Raw genomic sequence first — 19,397 nt, forward strand, 5'->3', positions numbered from 1 at the left:
ACGACAAATCTATATATATAAATTAACTTGTGACTGACTGACTGACTGACTGACTGACTGACTGACTGACTGACTGACTGACTCATCATAGCCGAGCCAAAACTACTGGACATAATGAAATAAAATGTTGGGGATATATTTATATTAGGGTGTAGGTGCTCACTAAGGGAGGAGTTTTGTATATTCCGTCGCTAACGGGGTGAAAAGGGGGTTGGCGAGTTTTTAAATGAGTATATCTATATCTCAAAAACTTGGAATCTTCTTTAAAAATAAAGAAACACGTATATTATTGTTTTCGGAAAATCCCACTAAGGGGTGAAAAAGTGGTTGAATATATTTTATGTTGATACTTATATCTCAGAAACTGAAGATGTCACGGACATGAAAATTGGTATTTGGAATCCTTTGAAAATAAAGAAACACGTATTTTTGTGTTTTTGGAAATTCCAATGAACAGGGTTGAACATGAGTGACAAACGGGGTGAATTTTTTAGAAGATTATATCTGAAAATTATATCAGACACGTAATATATTACAGACTTGAAAACTGGTACATGGAATCTTCTGTAAAAATAAAGAAACATAGGCTATTTGTTTTCGGAAAATTCACTTCCGAAGAACTGAAAAACGGGAGTTAATTTTGTAAATGAACATATCTACAGTATATCTTCAAGAACTTAACATGTTATAGACATGAAAATTGGTATTTTGAATTTCTCTTAATAATAAAGAAATGCGTATTTTTTGTTTTCAGAAAATCCACATACCGGGGGGAAAAAGAATTGAAAAATTAGTTGAATTATTTGTATGAGAATACAGCAAACTAAAGATGTTACAAACGTGGAAATTGGTATTTGGAATTTACTTTCAAAATTAAAAAATCACGCTTTCTTTTGGGGAAAATCAACTTGGTTGGATGGGGGAGGGGAGGGTATAAAACGAAGTTGAAATTTTTCACGAGGATACATATATCTCAAAAACTGAAGATGTTACAGTCGTGATAACTGGTATTTGGAAGCTCCTTTATACGTAAAGAAACAAGATTTGTTTGTTTTAGGAAAATTCACTTCAGGGAGGAGTGTGAAACGAAGTGAACGAAAATTGAGTTCTCTTTATGAAGAAACTTATATTTCAAAAACTGAAGGTTACAGACGTGAAAATTGGTATTCCGAATCTCGTATAAAACTAAAGAAGCATGCATTTTTCTGGGTGGGGGAAATCAACTTAACGGGTGGGGATCGGGTCGAAAATGAGTTGAATTATTTTTATGAAGATACTTATATCTTAAAAACTGAGAATGTTACAGACATGAACATTTGTATTTGGTATCTTCTTTCACAGTAAAGAAACACGTATTCTTTTGTTTTCGAAAACTCCACTTAAGGGGGTGAATGAATTGAAAACTTTCTTGAGTTCCTTGTATGAGGATACTTATATCTCAAATACTAACGTTGTTACAGCCGTGAAAACTGGTATTTGGAATCTCCTTTAAAAATAAATAAACACGTCTTCTTTTGTTTTAGAAAATTCACTTAAGTAGGGGGTTAATGAATTGAAAATTTAGTTGAATTCTTTGTGTGAGGTTAATTAATCTCAAAAACTAAGGATGTTACAGACGTGAAAATTGGTATTTTGAATCTCCTTTAAGAATAAAGAAACATTTATTTTTTCTTAAAAAAGGAGTTGAATTATTTTTATGAGGATACTTATATCTCAAAAAGTGAAGATGTTACAGACATGAAAATTTGTATATTGAATCTTCTTTCAAAGTAAAGAAACAGGTATTCTTTTCTTTTCGAAAAATCTACTTAAGGGGTGAATGAATTGAAAACTTGTTGAATTATTTGTATGAGGATACTTATATCTCAAATACTGAAGTTGTTACAGCCGTGAAAACTGGTATTTGGAATCTCCTTAAAAATAAAGAAACACGTCTTCTTCTGTTTTCGAAAATCCACTAAAGTGGGGGGGGTTAATGAATTGAAAATTTAGCTGAATTATTTGTGTGAGGTTACTTAATCTAAAAAGTAAAGACCTAAGGGGCTGAAAGGAATTGACAAAGCCGGTGAATTTTGAAATGAGTACAGGTATATCTACGGTATATATCAAAACTAACATGTTACAGACAAGAAACTTGGTATTTGGAAAATCCTTTAAAAATACAGGAACATGCTCCCCTTTGTTTTTGGTAAAGGCATTTAATGGGGGTGAAAAGAAATGAAAAAAAAGAGTTTAATTATTTTTATGAGGATACTTATATCTCAAAAAGTGAAAATGTTACAGACATGAAAATTTGTATATGGAATCTTCTTTCAAAGTAAAGAAACAGATATTCTTTAGTTTTCGAAAAATCCACTTAAGGGGTGAATGAATTGAAAAATTTGTTGAATTATTTGTTTGAGGATACTTATATCTCAAATACTAAAGTTGTTACAGCCGTGAAAACTGGTATTTGGAATCTCCTTAAAAATAAAGAAACACGTCTTCTTCTGTTTTCGAAAATCCACTAAAGTGGGGGTTAATGAATTCAAAATTTAGCTGAATTATTTGTGTGAGGTTACTTAATCTCAAAAACTAAGGATGTTACAGACGTGAAAATTGGCATTTTGAATCTCCTTTAAGAATAAAGAAGCACGCATTTTTGTTTATGGAAAATCGACTTAAGGGGACAGGTTGAAAATAAGCAAGGAGTTTAATTCTGTTTAAGGGGATACTTATATCTCAAAAACTGATGATGTTACAGGCGTGAAAGTTGGTATTTTGAATCTCCTTTAAAAATAAAGAAATACGTATATTTTGTTTCGGAAAAGTTCACTTACGGGGGTAGAGTGATGGAAAGAAGTGAAGAAGGAGCTGAATTCTTTTATGAGGGTACTTATCCCCCAAAATGAATATGTTACGGACGTGAAAGTTTGTATTTTGAATCTCCATTAAAAATAAAGAAACACGCATTTATTGTTTTTGGAAAATTCACTGAAGGTTCTGAAAGGAATGTAAAAAGCGGGTGAATTTTTAACATTAGTACCGGTATATCTACAGTATATGTTAAAATCTTAACATGTTAAAGACTGAAACTTGGTATTTTTGAAGTCCCTTAAAATTACAGGAAAATATATATTTTGTTTTCGGAAAAGGCACTTTATGAGGGTGAAAAGAAGTGAAAAATAGCTGAATATTTTTATGGCGATGCTTATATCTCAAAAACTGAAGATGTTACCGACGTGAAAATCGGTATTTGGAATCCCTTTAAAAATAGAGAAACATGTATTTTTCTTGTTTTCGGAAAATCCATTGAGGTGGGGGTGGGGGTGGGGGAAGAATTAATACAGGGGTTGAATTCTTTTTAAGGGGATACTTATATCTCAAAAACTGAATATGTTACAGATGTGGAAATTGGTATTTGGAATCTCCTTAAAAGTCAAGGACACGTTTCTTTCAACTTGAGAGAAGACTGTTTCTCACATGTACATTTCCATGTTGCATGGTCACCTTAGCCCCAAAACGTGGTTTTGCAATGAATTTATGGGATTAATGAAACTGAATTTATCGGTGAGTTTTTATACTTTAGGGATTTTCAGATAATGTCTTAGTACAGTACCGGTGAACAATTACTTTTATCAAATTACGAAATCCACGCGAGCGAAGCCGCGGTAAGTGCTAGTCATTCATATTTCTCCACTCGCACCCGAATATATTATTGAATAATTGGCATAAAAGGCTGCATGTAATTTTCGTATATCCTGCATTGTCAAATTACCACGACCTTAAACACACTGTTTTTTTATTCTAGAAGGTAGGCGAGAGAAGTGGGCCTATATCAGAAAGGAATTAATTAAAATTAATCAATACTGAAACTATATTTTATTATTTATGCTAACTATTCAATTTACACGACATTATTTAAAACATTAGGACTCGTACCCTCGGAATCAAGAATTATAGGTACCCTTACCTCTAATGTTTCTCTTGGTTTTTCTTCGAATATAACGGGTCACTCAAATCATTTCGTCTTCTACCAGGAGGTGATTGTAATCTACCTTATACAGTGTTAGTAATTGTTAAAAACACGAACATAAATTGACCTTGTAAGAAAAAATTAAAAGAAGGCTGGAGAGAGTTTTGGAACCCAAAAAACAAATTGCTTATTGCTACTGGATTCCATGAATTTCTTAAAATAATTCATGTAGGGAAAGAGATAGTTTTGGAGCAGTATACGTGGTGGAAGGAGAGAGTTTTGAAAAATTACGACATGTTTGAAGCTAAGATACGCAGAGAAAGAGCAAGTTTAGCCATGAAATGGGTAATAGATTTGTTAGCAGATTTTGTTGAGAGACTGAAACCACCATTACCTTATTTTTTGAATAGTGGATGGAAGCAGTTTTGGAAGTGGAGTCTTCATTTATTTCTTCTTCCCGGTTGAACCGTGCTGTTGTTTTCTGTGTATTCCGTACAGTTTGCCGAAGTTTGGAATACATTGCAGTATGCTCCGTCAAGACGACTAAAATGTCCCTACTCTATCCTGGGGAAATGATTACCTTCGCCCAGCTTCGTCATTGCCTCTGTATGGGAGTAAACCTTTCCTTATTGTGAGCCAGTCTCATTTACAGCTCGACGATCACTGTCCACATTATCTGCAGATGTACATGCGGTGATATTTTCGTCATATGCGTCATCACTCACTCAATCGCCAACGCCTCTTCCTCTAAACACTGAACCAAATGAATAATGGGTTACGATATCTGGGGATTCAGTTTTTGCTTTTCATACAGTACCAAATCTTTCATCATCTGCTTGAAACAGAAGTCTTCAGTCTCCTTCCGTTTTTCTCACAATCATATACAGTCATGTTTATTAACAGTTCCACTTTGTCAATCCCAGTAAGAGCATCCAACATTTAATCCATAGACACAACAGTTTTCTTCCACATTTACATCATTTCACGTGCAAAAACTACCAAAACTTGATAACATTGCCCTGCAGGGTCTCTGTACTGGATGAACACAGTCTGATTTGGGAGGCTGAAAAGAGTGATAGAGGAAGTGCGTCCTGTTTTGTAGTGTTGTAGTGTTGTTCACCATCGCTCAAGGACATGTTGCATCTACGGTTACGGTTTAAGAATGTGGCACTCCCAACAACTAATCGTTTGCGAAACAGATATTCATTTTATCCAAATATATTTCTCAATTTAAAATTGTCCTAACGTGACATTCCGAAGCTAAACTGTCCCCATGGGAACATGATCTACACTTCGAGACAAAATAATCTACTGAAGGAAGGAAAAAGATGCCCATAAATTGGAAACCCAGATTATAGAGCGCTTGATAAATGAGGTTCTACTAATTCATGGATATCTATATTTAGGAGGACACACAGAATTGTACAATTACAGTGGTAGCAATAACACAAATTTCTGCTATACTGTTGAGGCACGACAATTCCAGATATTTGAGGCTACTACTGTCTCTAATTACGAAAAACCTTGGATTACACAGAAATAAGAAAAATCAAAAGACAATTTGTGAATTAAAGTTGAATGCATGTGCAAAGAAAGAAAGAAAGAAAGAAAGAAAGAAAGAAAGAAAGAAAGAAAGTTTTAAAGGCAATGTGCATACCCATGTTACATATGAGCTAATATTACCAAGTTTAAAATAAATATGAATTTAAAATTTAAATACAATGTCCAAAATGAATATGAATTACAAATTGAGATAAAATGTCCAGCGTTTCTTTTAAAATTAAGATTCATTTATGAGCAGCAATACTGCCCCATCTACTAAGAAGAATATTCTGGGTCGGCAAAGTTTATGCTGGGATTCACTTATCATTTCAGCGATAGAAACACCAGTCAAGTTTAGAAACAGTGTACAGGCGTGCTCTCTATTATTCAAAATATCAGTCAGTGTGCCACTTATTCATTTTGGTGAAAGCCATAACTGAGTGGGGATTAATTTTCTGCCAGGGTGTCACAAATCTGACGGACACACGACCTTATTTCATGAAGGTACGACCAAAGAAACAGCATGCAGATTTCTCAAGAATCAGACTAAGGATACCTGTCAATCTGTTCTAGTCATTTGGGAGCAAGGTACTTTACATACGTACATTATAAAAGAAAAATATACTTGTGAGAAAAGAATGAACAGGGTCTTACTCTTTTCTGTAAATGTTGACTTTTTGTACACTTAGCTTGACTTACATGGAACATAGAAATAACGGAACTCAAGTTTACAAGGCTCTACAGTATAGAGGAAACTACGTCAAAGAAACGGTCATCAACTTATTATATATGATTTCAACAAAGAACATTGCAACTAAAGTTCTCTCCCTGTAACGCTTACCGGTTTAAATTCACGCTTCTGTGGATCTTCTTGAGCCCATAGGAAGCCTTCACGTGGAGGCCGCTGCATTCCAAAAGGTAGCCAACCTAGAAGGAAATGGAATAATTTATTCACATGCCTCTGTCGGGATCAAAAGGCCTGCTAAAATAAAAGTATGGATGCTTATAAAATTGGAATTAGACATATACACAACATTGTGGTAATATACTGTGTTTTCTTCAGAAATGTGGAGTTTTTGATGATTTCTTTTCATTTATAACATGATAAGTCACGTGCTTGTTGATTTAATTATCTGTGCCGGTGGTCAAGTGCTTAGGAAGTTAATGCCTTGATGCCACGTGCATATAAATTATTACTGCCAAAGTTTATATATTTTTGGTGGGATGGAAAGCCAATTACTATATCAAAATGTTAAAGATAGCTTGTAAGATGATGAAGATTGTTGTTTTAAGGGGCAAACATGAAAGCTTATAAGGTAACTCTGGTGTGCGCATTATGTTTCTACTTGGGAATATTCCAAATGTATTTATTTTACGAAGGGGTGTCAGAAAATAACCAGAATTAATTTTTTGTGTTTCAATAATCCCGCGCTGGAGTTGCACGGGAGCAGCTGAGGAAGGAGGCCGTGTTCACTCCACCCAACATGGATCTCAAGTTGCAGCAGCGCGCTTCTATTAGATTTTATGTTCTCCTGCAAAAACTCCCACACAAACAGTGGAAATTTTGCAGGAAGCTTTTAGAGAGGAGGCCATGGGAAAGACGCAAGTGTTTGAGTGACACAAATGCTTTAAGAAGGATAAAATTTTGAGGATGCCCCACGCCCCGGAAGACCCTCAACTTCGAAAACCGACATCGATGTGAACACAATTGATGTCATGTTGCGGGAGGACCGCCCTTTAACCATTCAAAAGATTGCTGGAATGATAAACGGGATGGATCCTGCACCAGGAACACGCACTGCGCATCGGGTAATCAAGACATAAGACACAGTAACCGGATTAGGTCATTGAGGTGAGGCCACATCCACCTTATTCACCAGACCTAGCTCTATGCGACTTGTACCTATTTCCTGCAATGATAAAGGAACTTCGGGGTCGTCATTTTCAAAGTGATCAAGAAGTAAACAATGCAGTTTCGGATATACTGAACAGACTAGCAAGAAAGCGTTTCGGGGAGTGTTTTGAACAGTGGACTAATCGCGGGAACCGCTGTATTGTGTCTGAGGAAGAATACTTTGAACGTCTGTAGGTAAATTTGAATAAAGGTAGCCAGTATTTTGCTGCAATAAAATCATTCTGGTTATTTTCTGACACCCCCTCGTATGTTAGTTACTACGGTTACTGACTGTAACAATGGGTGTTATGAATAAAAATGAAAGAATCTTCTGAGGCAGATTGAAAAGAAGGTACGCGATTGAAGTTGCAGGTGGGATAGATATCACCATGGTGAATAATAAAATTAGTTTTCCAATAAAGGGATACATAAACTGACCCTAGCATGGCTCTTGCAATTTCCTCGTTAGCGACTGGCACGCCTTTGAAGACCACACTGGACTCCACGCAGAATCAATCGTTCACAAAGCAACCATGCTATTGGTCAAGAGCGGAGCCGTCTTCAGACAGCCGTAAATCTTCAGTGGCTGATACTAATTCATGTTCGAATCGATAGTCATTAACGAGGAAATTGTGAGTACTATATCTGCCAGTTGTATGAACAAATATACCACCTTATAAAGGAAGGATTTTACACATTTCATATACAGCTGGATATTTTAATTTTTTCTGATTTAGTAGATATACTTCAGCACCATGGCAATGGAAAGAGAAATTCAGAGTTTCAGGCTCGTTTGATCAAGATCACAGAAGAGCACAGTGAAGTGATTTTTCATTAAAGTTCCAACTTTCCAAAATGTGCAAGGGGCAAACCGTTGCAACGGGTCATATATATGAAAAGTGCGCCCTGTAAAATAATTTCTTTCTGATAGTGTACATGTCACATAGGTTGAAAAATACAGTTATGGTCAAGTACCCACTTACTAATGTGGAGCTGTAATTTCCAGACGAAAGTGCACATGTCAATGTATTTCTGATATGTGTACCTACACCCGTTGAATATAGTTTTTTCCTTCATAGATGGTATGGTGCTACATGCTTTTAAACTTGGAACCAGTAATTCAAGTATCGTAAGTCTTTTTACATACTTTTCATATCCATAAGGACGAGTGCCGATTGATGAAATGAAATTTGAAAGACATGAGAGTAAGGTAAAATAACCGGACATAGGTCAGGGGCTAATGCAGCAGATGACGGGGGCGCGCAACCAACCCCGATACCCTGAGGCAATACAATGACGTCACCCGCTTCGCTTTCCTTTACCCCGGCTATTTCTTTCCATAACTGTATGAGTTTGAAGGAGTTCCTACTCCGTTTCATTTTCTTAACCGACTGCCCTTCTCTACGCTAGACCGTTACGATCAACGCTGCCATTTGATGAACCGTTCGTCCTAGAGGAAAACGGACAATTTTCATGCCCCTACAGATACAGGATTCGCTACCAGCTACGTCGTAGCCAAACACTATGAGTAGTAGGGCTGGGCGGGTTCTAAAACAATGCGAGCTGAATCAGCATTTTCCCACGAGGTCATTGACCCTATGACGTCACGACCACTGGACCGTGACGTCACGGCAACGTGCTATTGTTTACAAACAAGACCACGTGCTCGTGACAGCTGTCATCTAGACAGACCCTAACCTCAATATTTTTGAGCACGTGGCGCGGCTAACCTCACTGCTGCTATCTTGACAGGTCCTGACATCACTTTTTGGCCACGTGGGACGCAGAATTTTTGAACAAGTGAACCTGGCTAACCTCACTGCTGCCAACTTAACCTCATTGCTGCCATCTGGTTTTTTCCATTTCCCAACGAGCAGTCTTGATTGATCTGATAAAGTCCACCAAAGTCCATCCACTCTGATCGTATGATGTCAAATTCCAATGCAATGCCGCCGCTAGCAACCAAGTTACAGCATTCACTTCCGATTTTTCCTCCAGTTGAAATTCGCCAATCATTAACTGCTCAGTCGATAGAGAAAACAGACCACCTTGTAATTTCCGCACTGTATTAACAGTCCATGTCCAGACAGGTCGCGCTTCTCGACAAGATGTACTGTAACTCCGTGCATTGTGGTATCGAGCTCGCCATAATCTCCACACTTATTATCTTCAGTCAAGTTTTGATGAAAGCGTTTTGTTGAACGATGTAATTAATTACCGAGTAGACTGATGACCTCCACTGAGTTTAATGTTATCATTTGACCACATCAGTGTCTATTTCCTTTGAGGGAATTTTTGTTCAATCGGTACTGGTCTCTGTAATCCTTTCAGGAGGTAAATGTAGAAATTCTTTGTCGAGTGAAATTATTTTCTTTCTTCCCGGTCCTGCGGGAGACTGTTAAGGATACCAACGATGGTTCGGAAAGCAGGATGTGTATGTCTATGTCGACCATCTCTTACATCAGGCTCCGGAGGGTGAAGAAATGTCAGTTCTGTTCGAGTGTACAACCCTGATAGTGATTTAAGTATCGTTCTTCCCAGTAGAGCCTTAAATTTCAGGTCTACACAGATAAGGTTGAGTCCTCCACGTGTAATCAGCAAGTACAGCTGATCACGTCTCACCCGATACAGGGAACCTCTCCAAAAATAGTGGCCTAGACAAAGTTCTATACGCTGTGTTTTTTGTTTTGTTGCAGGTAGGACTTGCGCAAAGAACCATATTTGAGATAAAGCAAACACAATAATGTGCCTTACTTTTTGGATGAAATTCAGAGACCTAGTATGCTGCTGCATTAAGGTGTTTCCGACTTTATTAGTTATCGACGTCCAATTATCGGCCAGCATATCTTTAAATTTTGTAAAAAAAAATTCCTAAGACCTTCAACTTAGTTGCAATGGGTAGTGATCGATTAGGCGCAGGTGATTGATGTCGGCCAAGAAGCAGCATTCCGGACTTTTTCTTATTTACCTTCGATCCTCAATCTTCCTCAAATTCGTGGATTATATTTAGAGTTCGCTTTTCGGCGGATGGTTCTGTTAGGATAATACACACGTCGTCCGCATACGTCCGTACCGTCACTTTTGTGCACTGAGTGTCAGGCCAGTTATACACTGATTTATTTGGTGAAGAAATGGTTCTAGAGCTACGATGGACAGAAGCAAAGAGAGGGAACATCGTTGACGAACTGATTTCCGTATAGGTATTTTCACAGTTGGATGTCCAGTTATAATGATTCGTGAGGTGGCTGCTCTATACAGTCCTTTAATGCACTCAATCAATTTAGGTGGAAAGGCAAAAGTTTGCATAGTGGACCATAGATAAGGATGTTTTATTCAGTCAATGGCCTTATGGAAGTCCAAAATTTGGAGTGTCGTGGGAGGAAGGTTCGGTGAGTCTTTGTCGTGTAATAGAATTATGTTTCTCATCACTAACAGATTGGTGATAATATTTTGACCTGATGTCCCACACGGTTGCCATTGTCCGATGATCTGTTGCAAGTGCCGTTTTATTCGAGATGCTATTAGTTTAGTGAAGATCTTGTAATCTGTACTTAGCAAGGTTATCGAGCTGAAGTCTTCCATTCCTAGAAGTCTTGTGGTTTTGGGAATTACAATAATAATTCCGGACGTGAAATCTTCCGTTAAGATGTGTGGCCTCTCTAGTATTTCATGGTATACTGGCAACAGACCTTCCCCTATTATGTCCCACATTATTTTGCAGAATTCTTAAATTATTCCATCTGTACCTGGAGAGCGATGACGCTGTGCTTGGGAAAGTGAAGAGAGTATTTCCTCCGAGGTTATATCTGCAATCAAACTTGACTCATCTTCTTTATTTAATGTTGGTAGACCGTGCTGTAGGATGCTGTAAAAGTGCTGATTAATGTGTGAGTCGTCATGGAATAGTGTTGTGAAGTAGTCTGCACAAATTTTAAGGACGTCCTTCATATCCGGCTTTACGTGACCGTGCCCATCCCGGAGTTTAGTAATTGCTTTCCTCTTCCCTTTAAGTCTTTCAGTCAAAATGTTAAATAGTGAAGAACGCTCTTCTTCAACTATTGAGGGTATTTTTGCACGGATGAACGCCCCTTTCAGGTGATTCTCTTGAATATTAATGATTGTCTGTTTGATTTCTTTCATTTCATTAGTGACATTCTCTCCACTGGCTGGCTGTCGTTGTAGCTGGTATAAAGCTCCATGATAAAATGCAATTTATTTCTCTTTTCCTTTGCCCGTTGTTTGGAAATCTTTTGAAAAAATCGTTTAATTTCCGGTTTAACACTATCAGTCCATCATGTCACATGGTAATGGTGTTTAGATCGTTTACTACGCAATTTCATCCATAGTGTTCGAAAATCATTTTTGACATCTTGGTCTACAAGAGGGACGCGTTAAGTTTCCAGCAGCCATGCCTATGTAGAGGTGGTCGTACTGTTGTTGAGTAACAAAGGATGAGAGCATGATGGTCACTGAATGACACCAGTATAACATCAGAAATGTGTAGCCTATTTATCATCTCTCGTGATATAAAAGCCCTATCAATTCTAGAAGCTGACCCGGCCCTGTAGAATGTAAATTGGACGTCAGTTCCATGTTTCAGTTCCCATACGTCATGTAAGTGTAATCCCCAACAAGATTTTGTAGGCTGCGACAGTTGTTGAAATGTCCAGTTTGATCACGCGGATTTAATACACAGTTAAAATCACCGGCCAAAATTATGTTAATAATATGGTCCTGAGCAAAATATCTGATGTCATCTTCAAATAATCGTTCTCTGTCTTGACGCCCTTGAGAACCGGACGGAGCATAAACATTAATAAAGAGGGAGTCCTCACATTGCGCAGCAACAATTCTACCATTGGGATGAAACTCCGATTCAGAAACAGTCAGTCCTGCTCTATATATTATAGCCGTACCTCGAAGTGATGAACCAGTGTTTACTTTATATTCGTATCCCGACAGCCACTCTAAATTTAGATCATTAACTTCTTGAAGAAATGGGATATCTATATAATAAATATAGCTATGCAATGAGAAAATCCTGAAGGAGAGCTTGCGTGGTCAGACTTTTGACGCCGGTCTACATTCAAAGTGGTGACACAACGTAGGAGAGACATCTGCGGAAACAAGGGAAGAATCAAGGTAATTGTAGTAGAAGTCATCCTGGTAAGAGGATTTCGTTAAGATGCTGTGGTCAAACACTTTCACGCATACACTGGTCGATACTTTCAGTTATTTAAGCCGACTGCGTGAGGTACTACGTCTTTGGGTGTTGTACGGTTTTGACTCGTCACGTGCAACGTATTTGTTGACAATTTTCATCTGTAAGTTGTGAGAGTCCTTGTTACTGCCTATCGTATTCGAGGTAGTCTTGTCACCTGCTAGCAAGGTAACTGCACTTTCACTAACACACGTTCCTGTGGTTGTGTTCGAATCAATTACAGGGTCAGGAATGGGAAGATTTTCTGAATCTGGGGTGAACTCCATGTCTTCACTACGCAAAGAAGCAGTCTTGGTTTGTTTGTTGTCTGTGATTGGATGGTTTGTAAAATCTGGGTGTGTACTGTATAATTTTCTGTTAACTGAGTGTCTTCTGTTGGTGTATGGATGTCTTTCGGAATTTCCATATCCTCAGACCACAGTATTATTTCTATCGGTGTATTTACTATTTGTTTCATTCTAACTGGGCTCTCTTCGGTAGCCGCCGATCTACAGTCTCCCGTGGTGTCTGAATATGTCCATGTCCCCGTTCTCAAAGTTGTCGCTACAAAGTGTTTTGATTGCTTCTCCCGTACTACGAGGTAAAGATGCTGTCAGCTAGAAGGGAGGTTTCTTGAAAGTCGTGTTGTTGTTTATACGGAATGTGAGTAATACTCTCTAATACGGCTGGGTATTCGGGTGAGGGAACGCCGACTTCTGTATCTGTTGTGTTGCTTACTGTACTGCTCCCATAAGACTCGGACACTGCGGAGCTGTATGTTTGTTTTCTACTCAGCGCGGCACGGGCTTTCCGATTGGAACAATCTATTTGAAGGTGTGTAGTTTCTTTGCAATAGAAACATGACTTTGAGTGTCCTTCGTACGATAGTAGAATTCTACAATCATTCAGCATAAGCTGAGACGGGATAGAGTATTTAAGTTCTATTTTTACAATTCGTATGCCATTACTTACATTAGCAAATTCATAGGCTTCATTCCACCTTTCTTCGTGGATTTTCTTGGCTACTCTATATGTAGATAGAACTCGCGCAAGGCGATCGTTGCTTATTTCTGGATGGAGGTTGAGCACTCGTACTCGTTTATTTAAAGTGTCCGCTGCCGAAATCGTTACTTAAGCGGTACCGCCATTAGCTAAACGAAAAGTTTTCACTCCTTCGTGACGTGCTAGAAGTTGTTCATAAAGAGTCATAGATACTAGTTTTATGTACACAGCATTTTCCCCGTTATTGAACTGTACGGCAATCTCTTGGTCTCTGTTAAGTTTTAGTTCGTGAGTAATCCAACGATGGATTTCTGAAGGCGAAGGCCTATTAATCCTGTCTTCGAAAACACATTTTATTGTGTTTTTACTGATACTTACCATGATTGTACGTACAGTTTTCCAAGGACTACACAAAATATGAATTAGGAACACACACATTCACCACGCGATAACCGCACAGTACCGACACGCCGCTTGCCGTGTTACCTCGGCTGAGGTTACGCACGAACTCATGATAAGCCGTCGTTCTTAATAAGGTTACATATGAGCGAGCGACATATCAGTGTGCTGTGGCACAGTAACGAACTGACGAAGGTTACCAAGCAAGAAAGTGTGGACGGCCACACTCTGCATACGCTAACACAGAAGTTACTTACGCTGGAACTTATATTTATTTGTCGATTTTATGGAGAGTTTTTGACTAGGAGGAAATAAAATATGCTCGAGATTGGTTTTAGATTCAGAACACTATCTCCTCTTTCAATTTCCGTAACTTATTTTCAGATATCCTGTATATAGCGTGTGAGTGTAAGAATACATCAGAGCATACTTTATAGTATTTAAACTTGGGTCAGTCTAGGAGAAGACGTTATTGCCTTACACGTGTCAACTAAAAGAGGAAATTATACATGAATTAAATAAATATCAGAGAGAGTCAATACGCATGATTTTGGCAGACCAAACCTCAGGAATGCCTGAAATAGCACAAGGTAGGATTCATAGTGGAAAACATTCTCATCATCTGTGTCAAAATCCTATTCAGTTGGACAGATAGGATCCTTCCCTTACGCATTTCCTCATCATGTGGACACAGTGTTATTATTATATTCAGAATTGTTGCCTACATTTTTAACTCTAGTTCAGGAAAGTAAGATTTGTTTTATGGTACTCCGAATAAGGCAATATACAACGTAATTCAATCTGAAATTTTGTATGTCCTGTGAAGCATAAACACTCAGGAGGAATCTGATAAGAACAATTAGCCAACATACATAAGAACTCATGAAGTGGGGAAAATGAACAAGAATGGACAGATACTTTTATTACGATTGCTTTACATAGCACCGACACAGATTCGTCTTATGGCGACGATGGTATAGGAAATGGCTAGGAGTGGGAAGGAAGTGGTCGTAGCCTTAATTAAGCTACAGCCCCAGCATTTGCCTGGTGTGAAAATGAGAAACCATGGAAAACCATCTTCAGGACTGCCGAAAGTGGGGTTTCAACCCACTATCTTCCGAATGCAAGTTCACAGCTTTGTGACCCTAACCGCACGGGCAACTTGCTCGGCAACAGAGACTTTTAGTGATTTGCTGCTATCATGGACTAAGTGCCATAAAAACACAAACGCTCAGGGTAAGGAACTGCACAAAATCTTGTTGAAAAATCCATGTTCCCACCATTGGCATTGGATTGTCCTTGTCTGAATTAAACTTGCAGATTTGAAGGACGTCCCTATAAAACGAAGCTATTATAGCACGGAATGCAGTACAGATCAATCTCTAGTGGCTAGTAGAGTCAGTTTCATATACATTATAAGAAATTCCACTTTGTTAAAACCAGAGGTCATCCTTGGATCAATGCCTTCTGCCTATCTAATCCAGAGTGAATGCTGCAGTTTATCAACAGTACTGAAAGCGCAGTATCAGTCCATGGACAAGTTGATACGTGCACAGGTGTCATGTTGTCTAAGCTTCATGATATCAGCTACAGCTCAGCCTTCTCAGACCTTCAGAGTAAAGATTTAAGCAAGAATGACTAGCACGAAGCAAACGTGAGGGAGATGGAACCGGTGACTGAAGTGAAACAAACAGCCTCGTTTGGATACAGAAGAAATCTGGAGGCTAGCATTCATGCTAGAAGAGCTGCAAGGAACATAGCACGGCAGACTGTACCCAGATGTTCAAATAACTAATGACAGAATGCTGCCGATTCTGTAAATACCACATCAAAGTTTGATGGCATCAAGAAGGCCATTGGTCCCACAGCCAGCTAAATTGCCCCTCTAAATTCAAGACAAGCATTATCTAAAGCTGTACGATACTGTGAATGAAGTGATCAGTGAGAGTCTTGTTTACACCTGCCATATGCCAGTCATGGAAGATTTAGATACGCTACCCACTATGGATGAGCTCAGCAGAGCCATTGACTTCCATGCGTGTGGTGAGCTCTCTAGTGATTATAGCATACCACCTCAAGTATCGAAGATTACATTACTCCGACTCTGTTGGGAAGAGGGTCATGATCCAAAGGGTGTGCATGATGCAGGACTTGTTACACTTCACAAGTAGAAGGTTGACAAACTCTACCATGCCATCTCACACCTGAACATTCTAAGTAAAGCCTATGTGCAGATTATTTTGATGCGCTTACAACACCTTGCCTCTCGCATGTACAATGAGTCACGATGGGGCTTCACATCTGTCTGATTCAGGATAAATTTCATGAACAACAGAAACCACTATTCATTGCATTTTTTGACTTGATCAAATAATTTGACTTAGTACAGTAGATGTGGACTTTTTAGATTCTTTAGAAAGATCAGACTCCTTCTCAAACTGAATGGCATTATTGTATCCTTTCATGAGAATATGTACAGAATCGTATGCTTCATTGCGAGTAGATCAGAAAACTTTTCTGTAAACAGCAATGTAAAGCAGGGCTTCGTACTGACTCCCACACTACTTGGTTTCTTCTGTTCTATGCTTTAGAATAAAGCTTTGTGAGACTGTACTGATTGTGTATATCTACACACTAGACTTGATTAAAATGTATTCAACACTGCCCGACTCAAAACTAAGAGAAACATGAGGACAGTACTCGTTAGTGAAATGTTACATGCTGACGATGCTGATCTGGTAGCCCATACACAACTCTAGCTGCAATACGTCACTGATTGACTGTCAAATTCCTGCGATGCTTGTCTTACTACAAAGTTCAAAAAATTAGGGGAACATGTTTTGAACGTATGCCATGCTCCACAAAACAATACCTCACAACCAGGTATATTACCAGCTAAACCTTTATTCCTTACCGTTGAATTATGCAAATGAACATCGATGAATTCACGTTAATTTTCAGAACACAAACGGAAATGACCAAATAGGGGCAAAAAGAAAGTGATAACAGTCCTCTAGGGTAAATTTTTATCACAGTTGGAGAGCTTAAGTAGAGTGTTATGTCCTCCACGAAAATATTTATCACGGCTTGGTAACTACGTGGCATGCTCCGTATAAGTCGACGGAGGTCACGTTGCGGTATCAGGTCTCATTCTTCAATGAGAGCCCGTTCGATGTCTTGGAGAGTCTGTGGTGAAACAGAACGCCCACGAACACTTCTGTCCATCCTATCCCACACATTCTCGGTGGGATTAACGTCGGGAATCACTGCTGGCCATTCCATCTCTTGAATGTCCAGTTCTTGCAAGAGACTCTGGTGAAGCGCGCTAGATGAGCCCTGGCATTGTCGTGCATGAGTACTAATTAAGGGCCAACACCGTATGCAGAAACCAACACATGCAGCAGCAGTATCTGCTCGAAGTGTCCCGCAGCGGTAAGATTCGCACAGACGACGAAAAGATCCGTACGGCCATCAATACTGATGCCACCCCACACGATCACAGAACCTTGTCCGAATCGGTCGCCTTCCTGGACAATATTTGGCATGTACTGGTCACCGCGGCGTCTCAATACACGTTCACGTCCATCACGCTGTGTCAGGTGGAATCTGGACTCGTCTGTGAACAACACAGGTCTCCATTGGCGAAGTTGCCAGTTGACGTGGGTACGGGCAAACAGAAGGCGATCTGCGGGATATTGCTGCGTTAAACGGGGCACTGGAACAGGTCGTCTGGGTCGTAAGGACACTTCTCTTAACCTGTTCCTTACTATCTGGTCAGACACCGTGATTACAGTGACCCACTTGAGGTCTTGTTGCAGTTCTCTTGCAGTTTCTGAACGACGCCACAACGCACAGATGGTTAGATATCGGTCATACTGTGGAGTTCTCATGCGTCCACACGAACTTGTCCAACCCTCCTTGTGAACTGGCCTGTCTCATTGTAGCGATTCCACAAGCGGTGAATAACTGACGGAGAGACATTGAGATCCACAGCAACACGAAGAAAAGTCCATCATCCCTGGATATATGTGACGGCCCTTGAGACTTGAACCTCGTTATGATGTCTCATGGGATGTGCTGGTTGACGTACAACGTGCTCAAATGACCGCAGTACTCTGTGTACTTCACACAATGGCGCACCGCTATTCACTTTTTTGAGGGGTGACCTGACAATTTAATGCATGGCGATGCCTACAGATGGAGTATAACTTCGATTTGACATACCCTGAGTATCTAAGGCTTCAAGGTATGCTGTACGACCATTGGAACCCCATCTACCAAATTCACGTTCACATATCAGACGTTACAAAATATGTTTCCCTAATTCTTTTTAACTGAGTACAAGAATATAGAAAACAACTGTTATGGCCAAGCAGTAACAATCTCCAGTCCATTGCCATAGGACATGCACTGAAGGCAATTGCTGATTTTATCTGCCTAAGGTCCCTATATCCAACACCTTGTCTCTGGATGCCGACTTCATTTACAGAACTGCCATGTCCTTGATGGTTTTGTCCACGCTGAAGATTAGAGTGTGGACTATGAGACTGCTGTCAGTAAATACTACAACATGCGTCTACAATGCATGTGTCATCAAGCCATATTTTCAAGATAGCAGAACCAGTGCAACCCTTGCCAGATATTAAAAATATTATTTTCGGCCTTCAGTGCCTTAGTAAGATCATTGAGAATTAATGTAGAGACAGAAAACACAACACTTCAGTCATAGAATGTGAAAGGATCTCCAGCATGAATGATTTGCTCAGTAGTTGGTAACTCGGCTGGCTTTTGCAAAACGAATGGAACCTGAGCAAATGCGCCATATTTCAAAGGGAACTGCTTTGGGTACAAGGCCAGTTGGTAGACTACATTTTTCTTCAAAGATGTCTGCAAGAGAGACCTGTACCTGGCTGTTATATTTCTCTCACTGAGAGTGAATGCACTGTCATTCACTGAGTTACTTAGTGACGGGCTGTGAGAAATGGTATGCAGAGAGCGGATAGGAAACAGAATAAATATTCAGTGCCAAAAGCACAGAAGGAAAGGGAAAGAGGCTTCTGCCTGAGCCCCCTTCGTGCTTCACACGCCAAAACTGCAGAACTGACTGACACACTAGAGTGAGTCTCTTCAGTCACTTCAGGTGCTGCAGAAAATCAATCAAAGTGCTACACCAACAGGAACAAACAGATGCTTATACTTCTAATTTCCATTGTTAGCATTTCATCACAGTAATGTCAGAAATAGCGTAATATCAATGGTAATGGTACATTTAAGTACAGTATTCTTTATCTACGTTCTCATCGCCCTACTCGTTAAAAATCTTAATTTGCATCCTGGTCCATGTGGTTCTCAGTTGTCCATTACTTTCATTTTCCCTGTTTGCTCTAGATGGAGGTGCTTGAAAT

This window comes from Anabrus simplex, chromosome 2, assembly GCF_040414725.1.
Source record: "Anabrus simplex isolate iqAnaSimp1 chromosome 2, ASM4041472v1, whole genome shotgun sequence".
NCBI classification, from domain to species: Eukaryota; Metazoa; Arthropoda; class Insecta; order Orthoptera; family Tettigoniidae; genus Anabrus; species Anabrus simplex.